The sequence below is a fragment of the Petaurus breviceps genome, unplaced genomic scaffold (assembly GCF_028583685.1).
Source record: "Petaurus breviceps papuanus isolate PSGF00001 unplaced genomic scaffold, PetGlider_PUasm1.0 582, whole genome shotgun sequence".
NCBI classification, from domain to species: Eukaryota; Metazoa; Chordata; class Mammalia; order Diprotodontia; family Petauridae; genus Petaurus; species Petaurus breviceps.
The window spans coordinates 15,670,941-15,680,046 of record NW_027186390.1 but is presented as its reverse complement, the minus strand read 5'-3'; positions in this window follow the sequence as shown (position 1 = coordinate 15,680,046).

Genomic DNA, 9,106 nt, shown 5'->3' with positions numbered 1-9,106 from the left:
AATTCTACCACTTAAAATGTAAAATGCCTAAGTATTTGAAGTGGAGGAAAGGCCTGTGTTCTGTTTTGTTTTGTTTGGGTTTTAATGTTTAGAAGACAAACAAGCTATCAAAGCAATTCCCAGTGCTAAACCGACAAGGATATTTATGCTGTTTTGTTTTCCTTATCTCTTGGAAACATCCTTCTTACTTCTGTTGGCTACACCTTAGCTCCTTCCCATGCCTCCCTTTTTTAGAAATCAGGCTTAGTCATTTTGGAGCTTAACTTGTTTATTTGAGATTTATTGGTGATCACTGTTTAGACTTTCAGCCTGTCAGACTTTGCTGGGTTGCCTTACCCAGATTTTTATAAGACTATACCTACCTGGGAGTAGGAAATGAAGCCGTTGATTTTAATGGAGTTAACTCAAAAACATAACTATTTAGCAACCAGGGCATACCTCCAAAGAGAAGTTCAGAAAAGAGACATCAGGAAAGGCTTCTGAACAAAAGCTAGGAAATATATACCCCTGTTCTTCATGGGGTCTTAATATAAGTCTGAGTTTTAAGTAGTTGGGATTTTTTTTCTCATTTTTTAAAACATTCCTGTATGTTGAAGGCCATTGATAAATGCTGGAAATGGGGAGTGGTGCATTACTGAACATTCCCAATTCCAAACTAATCTGATTTTTCATAGCTCACCCATGCTTGAACTATAGACTCCTAGGTGGCTGAAAAATAATTTTATTGTGATTTTCTTATAGTTGTCCTTATAATCCAAGGTGGTTAAAGCCCAGTTAGTCTAACCAGGCTCTGTTGTTGACAACTGTGATTGTGTGGGGAAAACACAGTATTTTCAAATTATATCCAAAGTAATTATAAAAATAAATTTTAAACTAAAACATGCAGGAGCTCATTTGGCAAAGGATTTTATCTAATACATCTTAAGGCATAAATAAAATACAACATTCAGAAATTTTTCATACTTAGGTTTGTAATTTTATATATATCAAGTAAAATATTTGCTGTGAGAGATTATTATATCTCCTATTCTAGAAGTACTTAAGAATAGTTAGAACCACCCTAGATATTTGAGATAATTCATTTTCCATTTTCACAATTAATTTTCATTGACCAAAAATAAAGGAATGGTTATTTACACTTCTTAAACAGTCCTAATCACGGAATGGGGTTGCCTCAGTCAAAGTGAGAACTCCAAAAGATCTTAACTTAAAAGTGCCAAGGTCTCCTACCGCATCCTGGGCCATCTCTAGTTGTCCTGATCTATATCTGGACCCAGATGGCTCCAGAGGAGAAAGTGAGACTGATTTCTTTGCTCAGCCCTCCCTCACTTAAATCTAATTGACTTGTAAGTCATGGATCATCTTCCTGAAGTCGTGGTCCTCTTTGAGAAGGAACGACAAACCACACAACAATGTGATGGAGCCAACTCAACCATCAGAAGTGCTGATAGTTACTTTTTTTTTTTTCCTTTTGGAGGGCAATTGGGGTTAAGTAACTTGCCCAAGGTCACACAGCTAGTTTGTGTGTGTGTGTGTGTGTGGGTGTTAACCCGAACTGGGGTCCTTCTGACTCCAGGGCTGGAGCTTTACTCACCTCGGCCACCTAGCCACCCCAGATTGTTACATTTTCAATGTCAGTGTTTATACCACAGAAATTGGCAAAGTATAAATCAGCAATTGATTGGTTGTTCTGTTGATTTTCCAGATTTTAGAAAGTGCTAACAATACTTTAAAATGTCATAAGTCCTTTTTTTTCTCAAAGAGAACATAGAAAGAATTGACCAATCCACCTTAAAATTCATGATGGACATTTCATTTTTGTCTTCAGATCCCCAGAGTCTGGAACATAATAGATAGTCAACAAATGTTTTTGACTGGTTGATTGACAATAAGAGAAATTCTAGGAAGTCTGGTGTTGAGTGAGTTTCCTTATCTATAAATAAGGAGGCTAGACTTTTAAGGTTCCTTCCACCTCTAAATCTATTTTCCTATGATATGATATGCATAAAAGGTTAGAGAGAGCAAATTGCAAAGGGTTTTGTGAGAAGGGAGACAGAATTCTCATAAATTTAAAATGTTACAGGGAAAGTCAATCCACAACTGAGAAACTCTTGAAACTCTGAAGACATAAAAAATTTTGATGTAGAGACAAAGGAAGTAGTTTCTAACAAAAGGGATGTAAATACACAGGAAAAACATCTATATAATAATAATAGCTAATATTTATACAACACTTTGTATCAGGTACTGTCCTAAACACTTTACAATTATTATTTCATTTGATCCTCACAACAACTCTAGTAGGTAAGTAGTATTATTATCCATGTTTTGTAGATGAGGAAACTTAAAAAGGTAAAGGAACTTGCACAGGGTAATACAGAGAGTAAGCATCTGAGGCTAAATTTGAACTCAGGTCTTCCTGACTCCAGGTCCTGTACTCTATCCACTGTACCACATAGCTGCCCCATCTCTATGATAGTATGAAGGGGGAAAAGGTAATAAAGGATGAATATGAAAGACCTTGTAACAGTAGCATTGAAGCCCTAAAAATTAAAATAAGATTAAGATTGTGAATAATGTCAAGTGTAACAAAAAAGGGAAAGGAAGGGGAAGCTATACTGAGGAAAAGATGATCAGAGAAGAGAGGCAAGTAATGCTGAGAGGATTGGATAAAACTGACTCTCCCCTGCCCCCCAAAGGTTAGGACTACTGTATTAACAAGCACCCTAGAACCCCCAGGATGGCCTGCCAGCACAGGTTTTTTGATATGCCGTGCTAAAAGAAAGACAACTTTCAAAGAGGTCAACAATTTTATTGTAATTACAGATAAGTAGAAAATACAAGCAGAGAAATTAGCGCAGAGATTCAACAGACAGGGCTCCCTACCATCTGAACAAAGTAATACAACCACATACATATACCACCAGACCTGGAGAGCACCAACATCTGAGTAGTTGGGAGGCTCTTAACAAACAGCTACTCAGAGTCCCATCCAGGGAATCAAAAGGTCCTTCTCATAATCGAACCCCCAAAGTAAAATACCAGCCTCCCAGTATATACAGTTTTCAACTAATAGGCTCCAAGTCAGAAGGCACCACAACACTAGCGACTCACTGCCTAATTAGCTTAATGCCAAAAGGTGTGAAAGCCTCCCTGTAAGCCAGCTTTCCTCTAAGCAAGTTCCTCCCCCAATGAGTTCTATGTGACTCAGGATGTATCACAGCTGTGAAAACATCAAGACATCTGTGACTGAAATACCTGTGTACCTTTAGACCTGAGAACACAGCTCCTATACTAAGGAAAAAGGGGACACACCTGGTCACATAGGTCTCTTAATGGACAGATAAGATCTTCCTATTCCATTAACATTACAACTACTTAACTCATATTGCTTCTGCTTCCCTGCATCAGAGACTGATCCTTGGACAATGGTCTTTGAACTTCTACAAATATGACCCAGAGGAATTTCAGACCCAAGATAAGATGGGAGATAATAAGAGATCACCTAGCTCCCCATAAGGATTTCAAGTACAGATAAATTTCATGACATGGTACTCAAAGCACTACTAGTTTATTGAGGCACTATTAGGAACCTTGGAGAATGGAAAAGGACTCACTGGACTGGAGAAAGGATAGATGATAGATGATAGATAGATTTTCCTTACAGGGTTACTAGACTAGTAGTTAGGGAGGGAATTCCAAGTAAAGCATTCAACAATGTTTCTTACCCTAATCTTGTGGACAAAATGAAGAAATATAAACCAGACAATATTACAGTTAGGAGAATTAGGAATTCACTAATAGTTGGCCCCAAAGAGTTATTCTATAGTATTTTGAAATCACTCTTGGAAGAAAATCTATAGTAAAATATCCCAGGTGTTGGTGCTGAAATCTGAGCTATTTAAAAATTTCTCATGATTTGGATGAAAGGCATAAATAGCAAACTTTGCAAATATGCAAATGGTTCAAAGTTGGGAGGATTAACTGAAATGTTGGCTGATACTTGGAATCCAAAAAGAGCTTGAAAGACTAAAATATATGTTAAACTGAATCTAACATGATGGAATTTATTTCTCTATACTTCCAGGGTTCCTAAATGAACTTTAACATAGATAATTAAGGTAAAATATTTTATCTCAGTTTTTTTTTAAATCAGCATCATAGGTATAATATAGAGGAGGTATTATTAAACAAAAGTTCATCTGAAAAAATCCTAGGCATTTTATGAACTGCAAGCTCAATATGATATATTGTATGATATAGCTTTCAAAAAATGCTAACTCAAAATGAGGCTGCCTTAAGAGACACATACTGTCCAAAATAAAGGAAGCTATAAATCATACAGCTTTCTGCCCTGGTCAGATCACATCTGAGATACTATGTTCAGTCTGGGAAGCTACATTCCAAAAAAGACATTGAGAAGTTGAAGAACATCTAGAGTGTGACAAGTATGGTGTCAGCCATCAACCAATCATTTAAGACCCTATGACATACCAGGCATTTATACAAAAACAAAAATGAAACCCTTTCCTTATGGAGCTTACATTCTACCTGGTGAATCAACATGTACACATATGAATCTAGTCAATCCATGAAAATAAATAAGGTGATTTGGAGGTTTGGGCACTAGTATCTGGGGTCCCAAAATCATGCCACTGTAAATTGATGAATTTCAATTCAACAAGTATTTTTTTTCAATGTTTACTACATTGTCAGGCACTGAGCTCATTGCTAGGTATACAAATACAAAGGAAAAAAAAGTATCTGCCCCCTTGAAGTTTACCTTGTACTGAGGGAAATGGAATGTACACAAATAAGCAAACATGAGATACATACAAAGCAGTTCCAGAGGGGAGAAGGACTAAATATGACAAACTTGGGAAAGATCTCATATAGGTTTTGGCATTAACTGAGCCTCAAAAGAACTAGGGCTTGCAAGAGGTAGAGAAGGGAGAGCATTCCGAGAACAAGGACAGCCCGTGGAATGAAGGAGAAAGGAGATGGTGTCCCATGATCAGGGAACAACAACAGGAAAATTTTATTGGAATATGAAGTAATGGTAAATGTAATCAACCCCGAAAGATGTACTGGAGCCAGATCGAGAAAGAATTAAATGCCAAAAGGACTATTTTTTTTTATTTTCACCTAGAGACAGTGGAGAGCCACCGAAATTTCTTGAATAGGGGAAGTAACATACTCAGACTGTGTTTTAACCATATCAATTTGGGAGCTTTTGTTGAAGGAAGTGGGAATGTTTATGTCAGAAGAGAGAAGATTGATTGGGGCACAACTGGAGTCTTCAGATATTTAAATATTTGACTGTTATCTAGAAAAGGGGCAAAAATTATTCTACTTAGCCACAGAGGGAAGAATTAGGAGTGATGCATGGCAATGATAGAAAGGCAAATTTAGGCTTAATGTAAGCAGAAAAAAGATTTCACAAAAATTAGAATTATCCAAAGGTGGAATAGACTTTCTGGAAATGGTGGATTCTCATTCATTGAAGGTCTTAATTTTTTTAATTTTTAAAAAGCAGGACCCTATAAATGTGAAACCTCTGAAAGTTGGAAATGAAAATTAATTATCAACCTATGTGGTACAGTGAAGAGAAACACGGGAATGGAAATCAAGAGACCTACCCATAACTAAATGAGTAATTCAGGCATTTCATTTCAATTCTGTGCTTAGTTTCCCTTTATGAAATTATATGGTTGGATTAAATGTCTCTATGGCCTTTTCCAGCCTTACAATTGTAGGAGCTATCTGATTTGTAAGCCCTGTGATAGGCTCATTAAAATAAGTAACAGATGAAGGAGCTCCCCCAAAATATCCTCTACTCACTTGGTACACCTCGTGGTGGAACAGGTGGGATACCTTCCATAAGAGTCAAAATAGTCTGGGAAATTGAGTAGAGCGGCATCTTGATCACTGCGAATTTGTTGCATAGGAAAACAATATGAGTCTCCAAGTCAAAAGGATATCACTTTTATTGGTGACATCATAAGTCAGAATTCTCAAAGTGGCCTCTGATAGGCTGAGCCTTGGTAATACATTTTTCTTATCTTACACACTGAGCAGCTCTCCAGAGAATAAAAAAATGGTTCAGGAAGAATCTTTTCACGGTCTGGCCTAACTGTGCACCACATTATTCATGTTTTAAGAAGATGGAAAGTGAAATATTGGACAGCAAACACAAAGGTCTGATGAATAACTTCAACAGTAAGACTAGTCCCATGAATAAGTGGAGTAAGTTGCCACCACCCATGTATTATCATCATTTCAGAGGCACCTAAAAAGTATCTCCTCTATGCAGGGGGCTCCTTACATGAAATTCTACCATTTGAGACTTATTTCTTTGTATTGGACATCACCCTTTCCCTGCAGTCCTCTTTAAAAATGTATATATTTTCAAGAAATCTGCCATTAAATTCTTAGTGTAAATTAATTTATTCTGTGAGTGATTTATGTATTGATTTATTCTGTGAATTATAAGAGATGTGACAGGGGACAAAAAAGAAACTGAAAGGGAGAGCTGGGCACAAAAGAGAATGTGGGGAATGTCAAAGAAAAATGTCACCTATCTGACAACTTAGCAAAATTCTGGTTCCAGAATCAGAATTCTGCTAATTTGTCAAATACCTGTTAAAAGCAACAGACTAAATTTGAACCCAGGTTCTCTTTTTCTCCCATACCAATATCTGTTCCTTACCTTTTCCTAAAAAAAAAAAAGCCAAATTTTAGTTTTTTCCCTTTGTTAAAGCAACTATGCTAGAATAATTGAATTTCATAACTAGAAGGAACCTCAAAGATTATCCAGTCTAAGCCTCATTTTGAAAATAAGGGAAATAAGCTCAATAAGATGATGTGACTTGTTCAAGATCATACATATAGCCAGCTAATGGCAGAGCTGGGTCCTGAACCCAAGTATTCTAAATATCTGTCTCTGCTTTTTCTACTTTCCCACATTGTTCTCCTCTCTCTTTCATAGGCTGCTTATGATGCTTTTCAGTCATGATTGATGCATACATAGTCACTGAAACAGCATTTTAGAATCAGAAGGGATTTTGGTAAGCATTTAGTCCAACCCATATGCTGCAGTCCCCACAACCACATCCCCAACAAACAGCCATCCACATTCTGCTTGAAGACCTCTAATAAAGGCAATCCCAATCAGCGCAGATTGTTACAAAGTCTTCCTTAGGGCAAGCATAAATATACCTCTTTGCAATTTCCTGCCTTTGCAATTTCTGTTTTGACCTCTGGAGCAAAACAAAATTGGTCATTTACAAATACCTTCCATATCCTTTTGATAGAACTTGTTATTTAAGTATTTTCATAGTGTCTGTCCACTGGAGTGTGAGCTTCTTAAGGATCATTGCTCTAATGTGTCTTATATTTCATGTGTATCCCCAGTTCTCCCCACAGTGCTCGGCACAAAGCAAATACCTACTCAATACTTCCAGTTTATGTATTGTTATTCATTCATTGCTGACTAACTGATAAGAGGACCAAAGGATTATAAATGCATAACTACAAAGAAACTTTTCCATCCACTAAGTCCAATCATTTCATTTTACAGGTGAGGAAACTGAGGCCAAGAGAGAGAAATGACTTGCCTTTAATAATCAGAAGCAGAACTATGACTAAATCCAGTTTTCGATATCAAAGTCCACCACTCTTTTAGGCAAGTTCCATAAGAAGGAACTCCAATAAAAATGAATCAAATGCACCAAGGAAATTTATTAAAGGTATGACTAGAATCAGATAGGTTCTTATATGGAAGGTATAGAAAACAACTTCTTAACACATCCCAGGCAACAGGATCAAGAGAAACCTGCATGTCAATGTCTTCTGATCACATATAAATATTCAACAGGATGGTGCAGCACATTAATACTGGGGGATGGCTTTTAAAATGAGCGAGATGTTATCAGCTGTTGATGATTGCAGCAGACAAACAACATCTTAAATGAAATCAACCGTCCTTGGGACTAATAAAAGACATGACAATGACTTGCATCTTTTGAAAAACATGGCTGAGATGAGAAACTGGCCTCAGATGTTCCCATTCTATTTTATAGATGACATTAGCAATTACTTATCTTCACGGAAATCTGCACAAAGCATACTCAGTGAGCTGCAACCCTGAAAAAACAACTTTTATTTGCCATAAAATTACTTCCTCAGTATGCCCTCATTCGTTTTGTTTTCTTTTGTTTTTCCATTACAATAAAGGACACACAACATTTACATTACCAAAATGTTTAAGCCAGGCCAGGATATTCAACAATTCATTCAAATAGACAGGGTCAGGACCTTTTTCAGTACTTGATTACCTGCTTGGTATTATCTCTGAAGCCACAAGTCTTGTTTAGGCTTGGCTTCCTATCAGATAAATCATGGACAGCAGGCATGTTGCAGCTTAAAGTCCATAGTGAGGGTATTATTATATTCATTCTAAATATTTCTGCTCAGGTTTCAATGCACAAGACTAATTATTTAAAGAACAGCTATTCAATTGATTGGAGCACAAGAAATACATTTATCTTTCACAATTCAACCAATATATCTCACAGCATTTTCTCCAAGAACCCTGCTACAGACAGAAGGCCTTACTTAAAATAATACACAAATAGAATAATACACAATTAGCATAATACATAGCCCAATAGTTCAGAAACAAAAGGACTGGATTTGGAGGTTTTTATTGTTCAGTACAATCTGACTCTTCATAAACCCTCTTGGGGAATGGGGGGGGCAGGGAGGTTCTTACCAAAGATACTGGAGTGGTTTGCCATTTCCTTCTCCAGCTCATTTTACAGATGAGGAAATTGAGGCAAATAGGATTAAGTGACTTGCCTAAGTATCCGAGGCCAGATTTGAACTCATGAAGTTAAGCTGACTCTTAGCCCAACACTCTAGCCACTGCACTACCTAGAGATCACATCTCTTCTCCTCCACTTAGTCCTTGCAAGCGAATTTGGCCAAGTTAATTTGACCTTTCTAAGAAAGCCGCTAAGGGGTGCGAATGGAACCACTAAGAGCCAGACACAACAGAACAACAACAGGTCAGAGACTCTTCACCTGTAAGAAGAGGGGTTTGTAC